At 48.9% G+C, this 16443-nt stretch overlaps 1 long non-coding RNA gene across 1 annotated transcript; it reads left to right on the top strand.

The window, feature by feature from the left end:
• Positions 1-10198: 10198 nt before the first annotated feature.
• Positions 10199-14664, top strand: LOC104679059. Its single transcript, XR_750266.2, has 3 exons — positions 10199-10437; positions 11261-11402; positions 14002-14664. It is a non-coding gene; the product is annotated as an uncharacterized LOC104679059 (long non-coding RNA).
• Positions 14665-16443: the final 1779 nt, after the last annotated feature.

Below are 16443 nucleotides of genomic sequence, written 5' to 3'. Positions count from 1 at the left end.
AGGGAGTGAGGTGAGATAAGGTTAAGTAGAAAGGTTGAATCCCCCATGTATCTTTGCATGCAGCAGGCACGTAACACATGCTTAATGACTGACTGACTGAATGCATGAATGAATGAAGGAATGAATGAATAAACAAACCGGAACATAGACTAAAATGGTTGGTTGGCTCCTGAGCCATTTTAGGAGCTCCAATAGCCAGTTGTAAAACAATCTGTAATCAGCAAGTGCATGTCAGTGCCTGACTCCCACCCCTCCTCCCACACTGTCCCTCAGGTATGTGGCACAAACAGCACACCCTCATCGTCAGAGAGGATCCCTTGCCTCCTGAGATGGGGGTTTCCAAGGGAAAAATGAAGGGGGCAGGGGTCTAACTCGCATTGAATACTGCAGTGCCCCATGAGTTAGATATTTGCCATCTCATTTAATCCTCACTAAACAAATAAATCAATGAGTCAATAAAACCCGAGATGGGCATTGTTCTTCCCATTTGACAGATTCAGAAATGAGGATCAGGGAGATAGAACTCTCCCCTAGTCACTGAGATAGGTGGCAGAGGAGGTGGGGTTTGAGCTCAGCCAGTGTCTACAGTGCCCTTAGGGGAAGGTGGGGTCGGGGGTGGGCATTGTGTTTTCTTGCCTTACAAATCCCCAGCCACCTGGAGCACCTGTCCTACTTGAGTAATAGAGACTTTTCATCGGCATTTATCATTTAGTTCCTGGCCTCTGATCACAACTCTGTCTGTAGCCCAAATCTAGCCCATAACAAACTTTTCCAAAATTCTCTGAATTTGCCGTCGTCTCTCAGGAAAGGGGCATTTGCATCATCAGCAAAAGGGCCATTTTCACCTGCCTCAGCATTGCTTTCCTGCACTCCCTGACTCGCTCCTTGTGGGGCGTGCTGGGACTATGAAGAGTTACTGCTGTGAACGCTGTGGCCCCCTTACCTCCACCCTAGCACCAAGGTGAGCTCTCCTAGACCAACGTTGGCTCCTTGGATGGCATTCCAATACCTGGCACATGGCAAACCCCTTGGAGCATGTTAATCACCCACAGAGATCACTCACACACCTTAGGAGTCAGACAATTGCATTTTGTTCCTGTCTCACTCATCTGGGCAGTGATTTCATCTGTGTGGGCCTCACACTTCTCATCGGATAAGCTTGGTGGAAACAGTGCCCAGCTCCTGGGCTGGGGTCCCTTCCAGCAGGCTAAAGGATGAGTAGGGGTTGTTTGAGCTCTGCTGGTCTGGGGTGGAGGGGAGACTGGGAAGAAGAGCGTGAGGCAGGAGAATAGTGTCTGGAGGCAGGGACCCTAAGGCAATTCACACTGACTTCCTAGAACTGAATCAAAAGGAAAACACCATCTTTCCACACCCAAGTAATAAGGATTAGAGGCTGCTTCCTTTGCAAAGCCTACCCCTTTTCCCACTGTGTTGCAGATGCAGCTGGAAACCATCATTCTCAGCAAACTATCGCAAGAACAGAAAACCAAACACTGCATATTCTCACTCATAGGTGGGAATTGAACAATGACATCACTTGGACACAGGAACGGGAACATCACACACGGGGGCCTGTTGTGGAGTGGGGGGAGGGGGGAGGGATAGGGTTAGGAGATATACCTAATGTAAATAACGAGTTAATGGGTGCAGCACACCAACATGGCACATGTATACATATGTAACAAACCTGCACGTTGTGCACATGTACCCTAGAACATAAAGTATAATAAAAATAAATAAATAAAAACATAAGAAAAAAATGTAAAGTACCTCTGATCAGTCACCTCCTGCCACCAATCAGACTGGTCGTGGGCCAAGGCTTCATTTATATAGGGTGTAACTCTATACAACCAATGGGAAACCTCTAGAGGGTACTTAAACCCTAGAAGATTTGCAATCAGTGCTCTTGAGCCACTTGTTCAAGCCCGCTCCCACTCTGTGGAGAGTACTTTCATTTCAGTAAATCATTGCTTCATTCTTTCGTTGCTTTGTTTGTGCATTTTGTCCAATTCTTAGTTCAAAATGCCAAGAACCTGGATGACTTGTAGTCAAGACCCTCCACTGGTAACAAGCATGTAGATAAAGGAGAAGATGGGGAAGACTTGGGCTGGAGGGCTGCAGTCCACTCCCAGGGTGAGAACTCTTGTTGATGTTTCAACAGACCTCAGCCAATCCTTCCCAGGGCAAGAAGCATGGCATTGGATGTGAGCTCAGGTGTGTTCAGTGGAGCTTAGAGTTGGGTCTGTAGCCACATCCCCAGGGTAAGGGTCCCTGGACAAGCCCTGAACAGGGCCAAGTCAAACAAGAGCCTCTTCTGTCCTCCTTCCCTGTTCCATTGCCAGTTATTTCTCTAACCTTATCCACTGGTCATCCTTCACCAGTCACATCCTTTTTCTTGCTGTTCCTCAGGCACCAGGCTCACTCCCACCCAAGGACTTTTGCACTTGCTGTTCCCTCTTCCTGGAATTCTTTTCCCTTAGCTCAGTGGTTGCACACACAGGCTTGCCACCTGTTTGTGTAAATAAAGTTTTATTGGAACACAGCCAGGCCACCCATTGACATATTGTCTATGCTGCTTTTGCCCTATGACAGTGGAGTTGAGGGTTGTGACCGACCCCAGAGTATACACAAAACCCCGAGTATTTATAGTCTGGTCCTTTATGGAAAAATGTTGTCAGCTCCTACCTTGGATACTTGCATGGCTCCCCCTCCCCCTCTTTTCTGTCTTTACTCAACTGACTCGCTAGTGCGGGCTTCCCACTCTCTATCCTCACCTCTTTCTCTGCTTTCTTCCTCTCCCTGGTGCTGGGCACATGAGATCTCTGGGTACTGACTGCACTTCATTGCCTGTCTGCCCACCACAGCACAGGTCCCACAAGGTCAGGGAATTGGGTTCTTGCTTCTTGCTGTATCCCTATGCCTAGAACAGAGCCTCATACACAGACCTGCACAGGAAATACACTGTCAATGAATGAGAACTTCCTACGTTCCTGGGCACTGGCCCAGCCCATGCCTCGGGACCCCTGTCTCAGTTTCTCTTGTCATGGAGCCAGGGTCTTGGCAGGTCCCTTGCCAGGTCTCTCCCCAAGGAGGTTGAGTCCTATCGTGAATGGTCACAGTCCCCAGAAACACCCAACCTGGGTTCAGGAGAGCCCTGTACCACATCCGTTTTCTGAGGCTCTCATTATATTAAAAAAATAAAATGTTTGAGGTGATGCATATCCCAAGTACCCAATCTGATCATTACACATCATATACATGTAGCCAAATAACGTATGTTCTCCCAAAATATGTACAACTATTATATATCAATAAGAAATTTTTAAAGACATGCTAAACCAGGGGTGCAGAAACGATGGTATTTTCAGTGTTGACATAGAACAGAATTAACACTTTTAATGCACAAATTCACTGTTACATTTCACTGTTACAGCTCATGAGATAGTTACAGAGTGTATTTTCAATATTAATTAAATTTTGTTAACAATATTAAAGTTTACTGGAATATTAAGACAATTAATTTTAAAATAATTAAAATCTATGTTAATTTCAATATTAATTAACAGTGACCAGAGAGACACAAAGTAGGAGCTGGAGAGTCACTGTCTTTCTTTTTCTCAATCCTGTCACATGGTGATCTCATTTGAAAGGAATATATGGAGCATGATCTCCTCAAAAAAGTCTAAAAGCTCCACGCTGGGATCCCGGCTTCTGACTCCCGCACAGAGCTCTCTGGCACAGTGCAGGAGAGCATTCTGCTCAGGACCTCTGACCTCGCCTGAATCTCCCCTTCCCGCGTAGCCCTGCCCTGGGGCCTGTGACCCTCCCACTGAACACTGGCCCATCCTGAGCTGATGCTCTGAGACTTTTAAGCGCCAGTAAGAGCTTTGATAACATTCATTTCACGGAGGCAACAGGGCCTCGGTCTCACACACAGAGTCCTCCAACAGGCTATCGGGTCCTTCTTGGTAACCCCGCTGTACAGAGGAGGAAGCTGAGGCACAGAGTGACCCGCTCAAGTTCATGCAGCTAGAAGTTGGCAGACCTGAGATCAGAATCCACCCCCATCTGAGCTCAGGGAGCTCCTTGACAGTTCCCATCTGTCTCTTCCTAGGGGCCAGCCCTACACAGATGCGTCAGCCCACGGAGCAGCTGGGAGTGTTATTTATGAACCTCCTAGGTTTGACTGAATCACCCCTCAAGGGCCCCATCACCTCAGGCAGTGCATCTGAAGTGCAGATGTCCCAGGTAAACTGAGGCAGTGGAGAAGAGATGGGTTCTGGGGTCAGCAGGATCTGCTTTCCAGCCATGGCCCCACTGCTCTCGGTTGTGTGCCCCTGTCACTGTTGCTGTAGCAACCTCCCTGAACTCAGTGGCACTCATGGGTCAGGAATTCAGAAAGGGCAGTGGGAGCCACTTATCTCCATCTGCAATGTCTGGGGCTGGAAAGACTCAAAGACTGGGGGTGACTTGACAGCCAGGACCAGAGCCATCTCAAAGTCCTCCTCTCTCATGTCTGGGCCTTGATGCTGGCTGTTGGCTGTGGCCTGAGCTGGACTGTTGCAGGCACAGCTCCAGTAGCCTCTCCCTGTGGCGTCCTGGCTTCCTCACAGCATGGCGGCTGGGTTCCAAATGTAAACATCTCAAGACACAGGAAGTGGAGCCTGCTAGTTTCTTATAAGTGGGGCCTAGAAACCAAAACCAGCACCACATCACTTCCATAGTATTCTCTTAGTCAAGCAGTCACAGAGTCCAGATTCAAGAGGAAGGGATGTAGACCCCACCTCTCAATGGGAAGAGGGTCAAAGAACTTTGGGGCCATGTTTTTTTTTTCTTTTGTTTTTTTTTTTAATTCTTTTTCTTTGTTTCTTTTAAAAATGTTTTTGGAGGGGCCATGTTTTAAGACTGCCACATTCTGTGACCTTGGGCAAGTGGCTTGATCTCTTGAGGTCCCAGTTTCCTTGTCTGTAAAATGGGGATAGTGGTGTCCACCTCAGAGGGCTTTTGTATACAGTGAACTGAACTCTCAGTTAACAGCAAAGTCAGGCCTTGCACCTGGGTCCTCAGGCCCCATAGCCAGTGCTCCTGATACCACCTGCCCTTCAAGTTGGGGCACACTTATGGCTTCTTCTAGGCCTGGGGCAGCTGGGAGGACAGTTTGCCTACAAAACCCAGTTAGGATGTGGGCAAACTTTTCCACTCATTCATTCAAAATTACGCCTTGAGCACCTACTATGTGCCAGCACTTTCTGGGCTTACAGCTTTGATCAAAGTAAGATCTCTGCTTGGGGATGTTAGTTGTACATTCGAACCCTTTATTTGGAGGGTGATGAAGCCCCCGCACAGAGCAGCCCCTGGGCCCTTGGTTCTGACAGCAGCAGCTCTGTCTCATCTTGGTCCATTCCCTGCTCCTAGCTGACCCTGGTCCTGTCCAGCTAGGCAAGACTGTGGGACAGTATCCTTGCAACTCCAAGTCTTGCCCCCTTCCTTCCTGTCTATGTTCTCTCTCTCTATATATATATATATACACATACATATATATATATCTTATAAATAAGATAGTAATATTTGCTAATACTCATTGAGTACCTACTATGTGCCAGCCATTATTCTAAGCATGTGGTGTATTAATCAGGGTTCTCCAGAGAAACAGAACCAACAGTTCACACACACACAAGGAGGTTTATTAGAATATATAGAGAGAATATATATAGAATATGTATATAGAGAGAATATAGAGAGAGAATATATATAGAGAGAATATATATAGAGAGAATATATATAGAATATGTATGTATAATCTATTCATCCATCCATCCATCCAGTCCCCGTATCTATCTACTTACCTACCTATCAGGTTTCTGTTGTTTTCATGGCTTATTTCCCACCAACCACTTTATAAGATGAATATCCTAGGAACTCCAGAGGCCTTGGGAGGACACAGAATAGATCTATCTGTTCCCGGGGTATTTCCATGTTGCTCAGACCCCACGGGACGTTAACACAGGGCCAGGCTTCTGAACCAGCTTCCTTTGGTCACCAACTCTTTGTGGCAATAATAGATGTGATGTGTGTATGCTGGGAGGTGAAGGTACTTATCAAGTCTTTTTTGTTGATTGTTTAAGTTATAACTCTAATTATAAATGGTTGATCCGTGTCCGTGTAGCCATGAATGATGACAGCCCCAAGCCCTCCCTGTTAGCCCAACTCTGCGCAGTGAGCCTGCTCCAACACCGGGGAGCCATGCTAACTCAAGCCCAGCAACTGGAGTCCGTCTTGGCCACACCCAGCATGAAACCTGCTTGGAAGTCTGCCTCCCCTCAAGTAGCCTCCGGCAGTAGAAAGTGCGTGTGTGCTGGGAATCTCCCAGCTGGGTGTAATTCCCAAGTCTATGCCCTGACCTTTACTTTGCCTCTCTGAGCCTCATCTGCCAATGAGGATAATAGCATCCTCTTTGCAGGACTCTCATGAGAGCTGAATACCCGGGTGCTCACTCACACTCGGCTCTGGGCAAATCTTCAATAAATGCCCCTCTTTCCCCTCTGAGAAGCACACAGCCGCACCTTTGCTTCAGCTGTTTCCTCCACCTGGAGTGCCTTCTTTCCTTTCACTCCCTCATTCTCTGTCAGAATCAAACTCGTATGTCAAGGTCACGTTTAATATGAGCCCTATTTCCAAGGCTGTTCAAAAAGAAAAAAAGAAAAAGAAAAAAGGAAGCAAAATTTTCTTTTAAGCAACTGCCTCACTGAAGACCAAAATGTGAGATGAGTTGGAGGGATCAGCTGTGGTTGTGACTTGGGTGGGCTGGGGCAGCAGGCCCCCACTTAAACCCCTGAAGCCCATCTGCAGAAAGATCCAGGCTCTGCAGAATATCTTAAAAACAGGGACTGGGCCTGGCTTATTTCTGGGGCTCTGACAGTCCAACCGGCTCGGAGTAGGAGCTCAGAAGTGCTTTGGGAATTAACTGAATTAAACTGGGTCATGTAGAGTTGGGAGGCAGACCCTACCAGACAAGCAGACATACTTTTTTCCTTGATCCCAGCCTCATCCCCAAAACTGGTATGCACCCAGAGCTTCCCACACCTCCTGGTCAGCAGGGGCCTAGAGGAGGCTGCAGGTGGCAGCCATCAGAGGGATTCTGGCATACTCAGCACTAAGAGGCCAGTTCTCTCAGCATCCCACAGGCCTGGCCTTGGAGTCCCTGGTGCAACTGAGCTCACAGACACCAGATGAGACCAGAGAGGCCCCCTGGAGAAACATGCAAGGATTGCTTTTGGTGGCCCTGTCACTTCCAAGGTGAGACACAAAGGAACACCTTTTCAGTGGGAGGGTATTTATGGAACCAGGTAAGATAGTAATATTTGCTAATACTCATTGAGTACCTACTATGTGTCAACCACTATTCTAAGCATGTGGTGTGTTAATCAGAGTTCTCTAGAGAAACAGAGCCAACAGTGCACACACACACACGAGGAGATTTATTAGAAGGAATTGGCTCACGTGATTGTGAAGCTAGAGAAGTCCCACAGTGCACCATCCGCAAGCTGGAGACCCAGTAAAGCCCACTGTGTAGATTCCAGTTCAGATCTGAAGGTCTGAGAGCCAGAAGCATTGAGGGTAGAAGATCGATGTCCCAGCTCAAGCAGTCACAGGCAGACAGCAAACTCACTCTCCCTCCACCTTTCTGTTCTATGCAGGCCCTGAACAGAATGGATGATGCCCACCCACACTGGGAAGGGCCATCTGTCATACAACATGTGAGTAGATACCATCAGCAGCCCATCTTAAGATGAGGAAGCTAAGGCACAGAATGACGAAGTGACTTGTTGAAGGTCACAGCTAGTAAATGGCAGAGCCAGATACAAACCCCAGCAGCCCACCTACAGGGCTACTGCCTCCATCCACATGTGACTTCAATTCCATGCAGAATAGACCTGGATCATCGGGCTGTTTGGTGTATTTATTCACCAAGCCCCCACCCCTCTATCTCCTTCAAGAAGAGCTAGGCTAAAGAGTCCTCTGCTCACCGACCTCTGTGTGGGCTGCTGGGTTTGACGGAACCTGGGGGATAGGCTGATGGGGCAGAGGCTGGAACAGAGGAAGGGAGGGTGGGTTGGGCTTCAGGAACAGAGGAAGGGAGGGTAGGCTGGGCTTCATCCTGCTGGATGGTGGGGAAGGGACGCTGTGAGGATGAGAGATGAGCTTAACAAGGCGGGATCGGACACCAGAGGCCTCACAACTTGTTCATGTCAGTGCCAGGATTTTAGCCCAGGTTGCTGGGCCTCAGCCTCTGGGCATGACTATTGCATGACAGTGGCAGGGGAGGGACAAGAAGGATGGGTTCCTGTGCCCATTAGGAAACAGACTTTATAGGGTCAGATATGAGGGCACAAAGGAGAAGAAAAGTTCAGGGAGACTTGCAGGCTTGGGCAAGCAGGCAGGTGGTGGAATCACACCCTAAGAGGGGACACTTGGGACGAGGGGCCCTGCCATGCCCTTCAGGGTGATGGTGACCGTCAGATGAGATGGGGACACTAGGAGGTCTGTGCTGTCATAACGATGACATCACAGTTGAAGAGCACTTACAGGTTTTTCCTCATCTCCGTTTCCACATCAAAATTTACCAGTCCTGTGTCCCGTTTCCTCTTGACCATTGCTAATCTGATAAAAAGGCTTCTCTATGGAGGTGGCATTGGAAAAAGTCTGGGTTCCCGTCTAACCTTCCCCTCTCTTTTTGCCAGGGGCCTTCCTGAGGCAAATCCTCAGTCACTGTTGCACAGGGGAAGAGGGAAGGGCAGGGTCAGCCTGGGGAGGATGTCGTGGGATGGGTGTTCAGGGGCTGAGCGTGCCGCACCTGTACTAGCCTCCTTGGAAGCCACCTCATGTGCTAGACCAGATGGGTCACACCCCGTCTCCACTGAGAGTAAACTTGTTGTCTCCAGAGGCAATCAAGCAAGAATAAGACTGCCAGGTGGGGAGAAGATAGTAATGCAGATTTAAGCATTGGTGTGTGCACTGGGGAAGTCGCCTGAGGTGACCTGTAACCTTCAAGGTCCAGAGTCAAAGATGCTGGGATGCTGTGGGTTGCTGAGAATTGGAAACTCCTGGGAGTGCCCACAGGAAGGAGGGTCCATTCGAGGCATCTCCCTGTCTTTCATCTCTAGTTTGTCCACAAGGCCTCACCTCTGGCATGGCAGCCCATCAGACAGGCCAGTCCTTTTTCTATCCACTACATCTCCATCTCTGGACACCTCATTTCCAGGTGAAGAAGCCAGATCCTTGGAATGTGAGGGCTGGGCAGGACCTCAGAGCTCAGCCAACCAACCTTTGATTTTCAGAGGACCACCCCAAATGGACAAACAGACAATGGCCTGCCTGTGTAGGAAAAGAGAACCCTGGCCCACAATCTCTGCAGCAAGCAGCACAGGAAGCCAAACCAAACTTCTGTGGCAATGTGCCCAGAATGGTCAGGGCTCAGTCAATCCTGGTCAGCTTCCCTATTGTTGACTACTGCTTCCAACTCAACACCAATGAGAGAAAGCCAAATATGCTCCTAATGAAATCACAGGATGCCCGGCTTCCAGCTAGCCACCTCCCGCTTTGCCATGCCAACAACCTCTAATCAGGGCACACCTGAGGCCTCTCCCTTTCCACTATGATGCTTCCCCTCACCCTGCCTGCCTGGGAGTCTCTGTCAAATGCAAGTGACTGTGGCCAATTCCCTTGCCATACCAAGCACGCAATGAATGGCCTCTGTTTGATCTCCTTTGGGTGGTCCCAATTTATTTCCACAACACAGAGACCCAGAAAGGGATGGTGGGTTGTTTCAGGTCACATTCCAGGTCTAGGATAGAACTTAGCTCTTTCATTATCGCTTCGTGAGAGCTTTACTTCTCTGACTCCCTCTATATTCTAGGTAGAACTGACCACGTTCTCCCTCTTGCCTCTCAGTATCCTTCACACTCTATCTCAGCACCTTCCACACATGCAGTGGTTTTAAAGTATGTTCAAACCTCTGTGATACCCATCCCTTTAACAAGTGGAGCCTAATACTCTTCCCCTTAGTGTGGTCTGGATTTAGTGACTCTCCTAGTGGAGAGATTGATATGAAGTGACCATCTGTGACTTTAGAGATGAGGTCATAAGAGGCTCAGCAGCTTTCTCCTTGCTCTCTCTTGGATCAGCGCTAGGGGAAGCCAGCTGCCATGTTGTGGGGATGCTCAAGCAGCCCCGAGGAGAGGCCCATGTAATGAGGAGCTGAGAGGACTTGAACCAAAAGCCAGTAGAGAATTGAGGTCTCCTGTCCGTAGCCTTGTAAGCGAGCTATTCTGGAAGCACATCCTCCATTCCCGGTCAACATCTTAAGTTCAACCTCATGAGGGACCTTGAGCCTAGCTCAGCCACTCCCAGACTCCTGACCCACAGATACTGTGTGAGGTAATCCACGCTTGTTGTTTCAAGCTGCTAAGCAATCTGTTGCAATAGATAATTAATGCAACACATTTCTGTGCTTTTTTGGCCTACATGTCTGAGACACATAATATCTAATTAGCAGCTCTTGAGAATAAGGCACCAGTAGCTCAGGGCTCAGCAATGTTTGATAAACAGACAGATGGATGAATGGATGGGTAGATGAGGGTGCACAAAGTAAGTGAGGAGGCACCCTTGCTTACTTTGGCTTTAGGGTTGGATGGATGGGTAAATGGATGGATGGATGGATGGATGGATGGATAGATGGGAAGATGGGTGGGTGGATGGATGGATGGGGAAGTGGATGACTCGATGGGCAGTTTGGATGGATAAGTAGATAAGTGGCAATTGAATGGATGGGTGGATGGATGGAGGCATGGGGAGATGGGTGGGCGGATAGATGGATGTGTGGATGGATGGATGGATGGATGGATGGATGGATGGATGGATGGTTGGACAGATGGATAAATGGATGGATGTTCAAGAACTTCCAGTCTGCTCAGAGGCAGCAAGCTTAGTGTGGACAGTTGCAAAGTTTATTTAACAAGTCTGATATTTTAGTTCAATGTGTTTTCAGACAGTGGTGCCCTTTCTCATGCTCCTTAGTGGCCCAGAAAACAGTTTTGATGGCTAATTGAGTGGTGGTCACAATTTCTTCTCCTGTAAAGACCGTGCTTTTTGGTTGTGAGGTTGCTCTAGGCCTGACTGTCCTGTCAACTGTCTCTTTGGTTTTTATCTTATCTACCTGCCAAGACGATACTCTCTCCTGTGAATCTCTTTTCTTCATCAGACACCTTGAATCACAGATAGTTGGAGATGAAAAGGACCTTAGAAACCATGAGAAACACCATGGGTGAGGAGAGTGAGGAGCTCTGGAGCCATAAACCTAGCTTCAGGTCCTGTTCTGCCACTCACCAGCTGGGTGACCAAGGGTAAGTCATGTAACCTCTCTGACCCCCAGCCTCTTCCTCTGTGTGTGGCACCTGCCTGCCATCACATGTGGATGCTCAGCTCAGAGGTGGCCTGTGCTATGGAGCTAAGCACAGGAACAACCCATCAATGTCATTGTCATCCCAAAGCCAAAGTCCTGCCATGTCATTGGGAGAGGCTAAAGTAACACGTGCAGAATGTTTATCTCAGCACTCCCATTTGTGAGAGTCATTCATCTCATCCAACCCTCTTAGTTTGTTGTTTTTAGACAGTGTCTTGCTCTGTCACCCAGGTTGGAGTGCTGTAGCATGATCATGACTCACTGTAACCTCGAACTCATGGGCTCAGGCAATTCTCCCACCTCAGTCTCCTGAGTGGCTGGGATTACAGGTGCGCCCCACCATGCTGGCTAATTCTAAATTTTTTTTTTTTTTTTTTGGAGATGGAGTCTCACTCTGTTGCCCAGGCTGGAGTGCAGTGGTGTGATCTTGGCTCACTGCAACCTCCGCCTCCTGGGTTCAAGTGATTCTTATGCCTCAGCCTCCTAAGTAGCACTACAGGCATGTGCCGCCATACCCAGCTAATTTTTGTTGTTGTTGTTGTATTTTTTAGTAGAGATGGGGTTTCACCATAATGGCCAGGCTGGTCTCAAAGTTTGCCTGACCTCATGATCCACCCACCTTGGCCTCCCAAAGTGCTGGGATTATGTAAACATGTATTTTTTTTTTTTTTTTTTGTAGAGACAGGATCTTGATATGTTGCCCAGGCTGATCTCAACCTCCTGGCCTCAAGTGATCCTTCTGCTTTGGCCTCAAAATCTTTGGGACTACAGGCGTGAACCATGGTGCCAGGCAGACCACTTCATTAAACAGATGAGGAAACCGAGGCTGAGAGGTGGAGTGGTTTGCCCAAAGCAAGCTGGTGAATTAGTGGCATGGTCAGGACACAAGTCCTGACTCCAAGACCAGTGCTCCTCCTCTCTCTTCTGAACCCATTTTCTGCACCCCTGGCTAAGAGGAAAATGCAAGATTCACCTCTGAACACTCCGCTTTGGCCTCAAATGGCCACAAGAGGGAGCCCTTGGAATTGCTCGGGGCCTCCGTGCTTCCGATGTAAGGAGCCCTTCTATCCGTTCTGGAAGGCGCCTAGGCCGGTAGCCCCTGCCCTGCCGTGCCCCTTCCCTCCCTGTGGCAGCACCTCTGAGGCATTCCAGACTCCGGTTCCTTTTCCTTCTCCACCTCCACCTTCCTCCTGGATCCCAGGATTGCCTTTCTCCTTTTCCTGAGTAGAACTGGGATCCTCAGAACCCCATGGTGGTTTTGCCAGGCAGGTGGTGCACATTTGAGGCACCCTGGCTTACTTTGGGTTCAGGGTTGCAGTGACATTGTCCAGTTGTCCCTTAGCGTCTACTGACACTCCCATCCAGCTATTCCACAAACTTCTGCTCAGCCACACTGGGTGGGAGAGGCCAGGCCAAGGGAGGTGGAGGAGGTGGGAGAGGAGTTTACCTACTGTGTAGCCAGAAGATGACAGAGTTACAGCACACAATGACAGGACATGGTGCAGAGTGTCAGTTGGACACAAGCAGAAGGGCTGATAGTAGGGGCCTTGGGTACAGCTCTGGAGGCTGATGTGAGCCCTGAAGAATGCAAAATAGTTGGCCAGGCAAATAAGGCCCACAAGTTCCTAAGAAACTGAGAGGAGGACCCTTGCTTCTGGGTCAGGGGTGCTACCTGGGAGGACTCCCCTTCTCTGGGCATCTGTAAATACGAATAATAAAACCTACTCCGCCTTCGTCATCGGAGGAAAGAATGTCTGAGTGCATAGAAATGGAAGCAGGTTGGAAATTAAATACCATGCCCATTTTGGGGATGTATTTTAGCACTAGTGTTTTTCTCTTTCCCAGGGTGTTCTCCAGTAAGCGTTCATTCTGTGTCCCCCAGCACCCACTTTCCTTGTGCTGACTTTCCTGCGGATGCATTTTTGAGACCACTCAGGTTCCTGGGTCACTGATGAGTGTCCCTGTGGACCTCCCACTGTCTTCCACTTGGTGGCTGACTCCAGAGCCCAAGCTAGGGAAGCTAGCTTGGCTTTTTCCATGAGTCATTTTAAAGTCTTTGTATAAGGCCTATTAGGATAAAAACAGGAAGGCAGGCAAGCCAGCAAGCCCTGGAGGCCATCCCTGGGCTCTTAGGAGATTAAAGTCTGCAAACACAATCCCAGGTGTCTGTGGATCCGCCTTGTGCTGACCAGAAGGACCTCGGAATCTGGGATGAATGGATGCTGTTTGAATGTTGGAAATGCCCCGTGGTACCTTTCTCTAAATCTTTTTAGGCAACACAAATGGCAAGCTCTTTCCAAGTGTCATTCTCCAAATAGATTCCTTCTAGTCTAGGGTTGTGGGGGAGGGAGTGGAATAAGAGGTGAGCACCCCCTGATGCTCCAGCAGCCCCCTCTGTGGGCCCAGCAGGCCACTCTTAACACCTCCAAAACCTGTGGTTCTTGCAGGACATACACTTTGTTTCATACTCTCCTGGTCTCACTGTGCATAACTGAGTTTGTAATTCTCCAGTTCTCCCAAATGCATATCCTCCCTTGCAGGCAGCATTTTTCAGAGAACAGGAGGGAGCTGCTTCCTTAAGTATTGCCTGGGATCACATTCAAACTGGAGATGTTGCCAGAAGCAAATCCACCTAGGTGGGGATTCTGGTTGACTCAGGAGACCCTCTGCTCCTGAGAGAACTGCTGAGGGGCTTGGGCTGTGACTCCAGGACCAAGGGTTTTGGGAGGGACTTTCCTTCCCTGGAAAAGGAAAAGGAAGTGGAGCTACCAGCTGCTGTTCTGGGAGGCTAGAGGCTCATCTCTCTACCATGCACCCTTTCCAAAGCTCTGTTTTCTAAGGGCTTCTCGAAATACCCACTTTAATCAGAGTTAAGCTGGATTTGAAGGTTGAGATGATTAGATGTGTCAAAAAACTTTTAAAGTCTAATAACACCCAGTGCTGTCAAGAATGTGGAAAGAAAGAGACATGTATGGATTGTTGATGTGAGTGTCAGTTGGGATCCATTTTTTGAAGGGAGTTTGCTAGTATCATTAGAATGTGAAATAGATATGCTCTCAGACTCAACATTTCCACTTCTAAGAGTCAGTTCTAGAGAAATATGTGCACATGGACACAAAGAGTCGAGCAGGAAGATGGTTGCAGAAATGTTGTTTGTAACTGCAAAAAAATAAAATAAAATAAAAAGCCACCAAATCAAAAAACTAAACACCTAGCATTTGTCCCCAGTTTTACCAAGGTATAATTGACAAGCCTCGGGTTTAGACACTGTGGAGGAACTGGGGTACTGTATGCTTTGCAGCCACTAAAAAGAATGACATAAACTTACAGTTGCTGACTTAGAAGGACCTCAAGATGGATCTTTTCATGAAAAAAAATAGATACAATTATATATACTGTGTTACCCCATTTATGTTAAAAGCAAAAGAGAAGAAAGTTAAAATAAAGTCAAAGGGAATGCTTGGGAAGGTTTGGGATGAACACACCCTACATTGAGAATAGCAGTGATTTATGAAAGGTTGTAGGCTGGGAAACAATTGAAAAGGGTTTCATTTTTTAGTTTGTAAACATATCTGTTGTTTGAAATATTTCTTAATGAGCACATATTTATGTATATTGTTTTTGTTCCCCAATATGTATATTGGATTTTGCTCCAGGGCACCCACCTCAGAACAGTCCTGCTCAGAACCTCTGAAGTTAGTTGACTTCATTCAGCGAACATTTTCCGTGTGAGCCTCTGCCCTGCACAGGTCTGCGTTGGGTGCTGAGGACATCAGGGCCATTGTCCCCAGCCCCAGGGAGTGCAGTTGTCTGCAAGGAAAGGCAGATGGACAGATGAGGACTGTGCAGTGTGGCAGAAGCTGTGAGGGGTAGGTCCTCGTGAGGACGGCAAGCGCAGAAGGCAGGTGAGGCCAGTTCCTCTGGATGAAGTCAGGGGAGACTTCTTGGAGGAAGTGACACTAACTTGAGTCTTAAAGATGATGGGGGTGTGGATGGGGTATATTGGGTGTGGATGAACCAGTGGAAGAAGAGATTTGAAGATTTGAAGAGGTGGATTCCAGGAGGGGAGACGTGCATTTGGGGGAACACAGGGTGGGCGATGGGTGGGATTGAGGAGGATGAGAAGAGTTAGGGGCAAGGGCTGAGCTTGGCTTCTCATCTCTCAAGTCCTGATTGTTGCTCTGGGGTGCAGGGAGCCAGCCAGTGGCCAGCAGAGGGCACTTCTGCCTCTTCCAACTGCAGAGTCTGGAGCCCCTGGGAGGAGCTGGTCAATGGTTTCATGTTGACAGGGGTGGGGAAGCTGGGCTCTCAGGACCTCAGGGAGGATGCACCCCAAGGGCAAGTGAGACCCAGACACAGATCATTACCATGCGGCATGAGGGGGCGGGGCCAAGGACTTTAGCCAGTCCACACATGCAGAGAGGTCATCGGCAGTGCTGCTTTCAGCGATAGTGAAGAGAGGGGCTTCAATCAGAATGTGAGTACATGGTGGCACAGGAGGCTTGTGGCCACGGTGAAAGCAAAGGCTGGAATCGAAGACAGCATTCCAAGAGGGTGCTCTGAGGGCTGCAGCAGCATCAGCCCAGGGGTTTGGCATGTGGCCTCTCCCGCCAGTCCCCTCCACCGCCCACCCTCATTCTCTCTCCCTGAGCTCTTTACCCTGCTCCTCCAAAGCAGTGTCCCCTTCCCAGTCCTGAGCACTCCTGGGCCCTCCACCTGCTCCCCAGCAAACACACCTGGAGCAGCTGCTCAGTGCCGGGTCTTCTCCTGGAGGCGGGGACATGGCAGGACCCCAGGAAGGCCCTAGATCCAGAGCTGCCAGCAGCGATGGACCCCATGCAGATGATTCAGCAGGGCCACGGACAGGTTGGGGGAGGCTCCTGGGGACACTGTAGCTGAGACCTGAATGTCAAGCTGGAGCCTGGCATGAGGGTGAGGACCTTACAGGTAGAGCTCCTTGGACAAAGGTGAGCGTGAGGCGT

The sequence above is a fragment of the Rhinopithecus roxellana genome, chromosome 5, assembly GCF_007565055.1.
Source record: "Rhinopithecus roxellana isolate Shanxi Qingling chromosome 5, ASM756505v1, whole genome shotgun sequence".
Lineage (NCBI taxonomy): Eukaryota > Metazoa > Chordata > Mammalia > Primates > Cercopithecidae > Rhinopithecus > Rhinopithecus roxellana.
The sequence above is the reverse complement of the archived record's forward strand: the minus strand, read 5'-3'. Positions and strand labels throughout refer to the sequence as shown.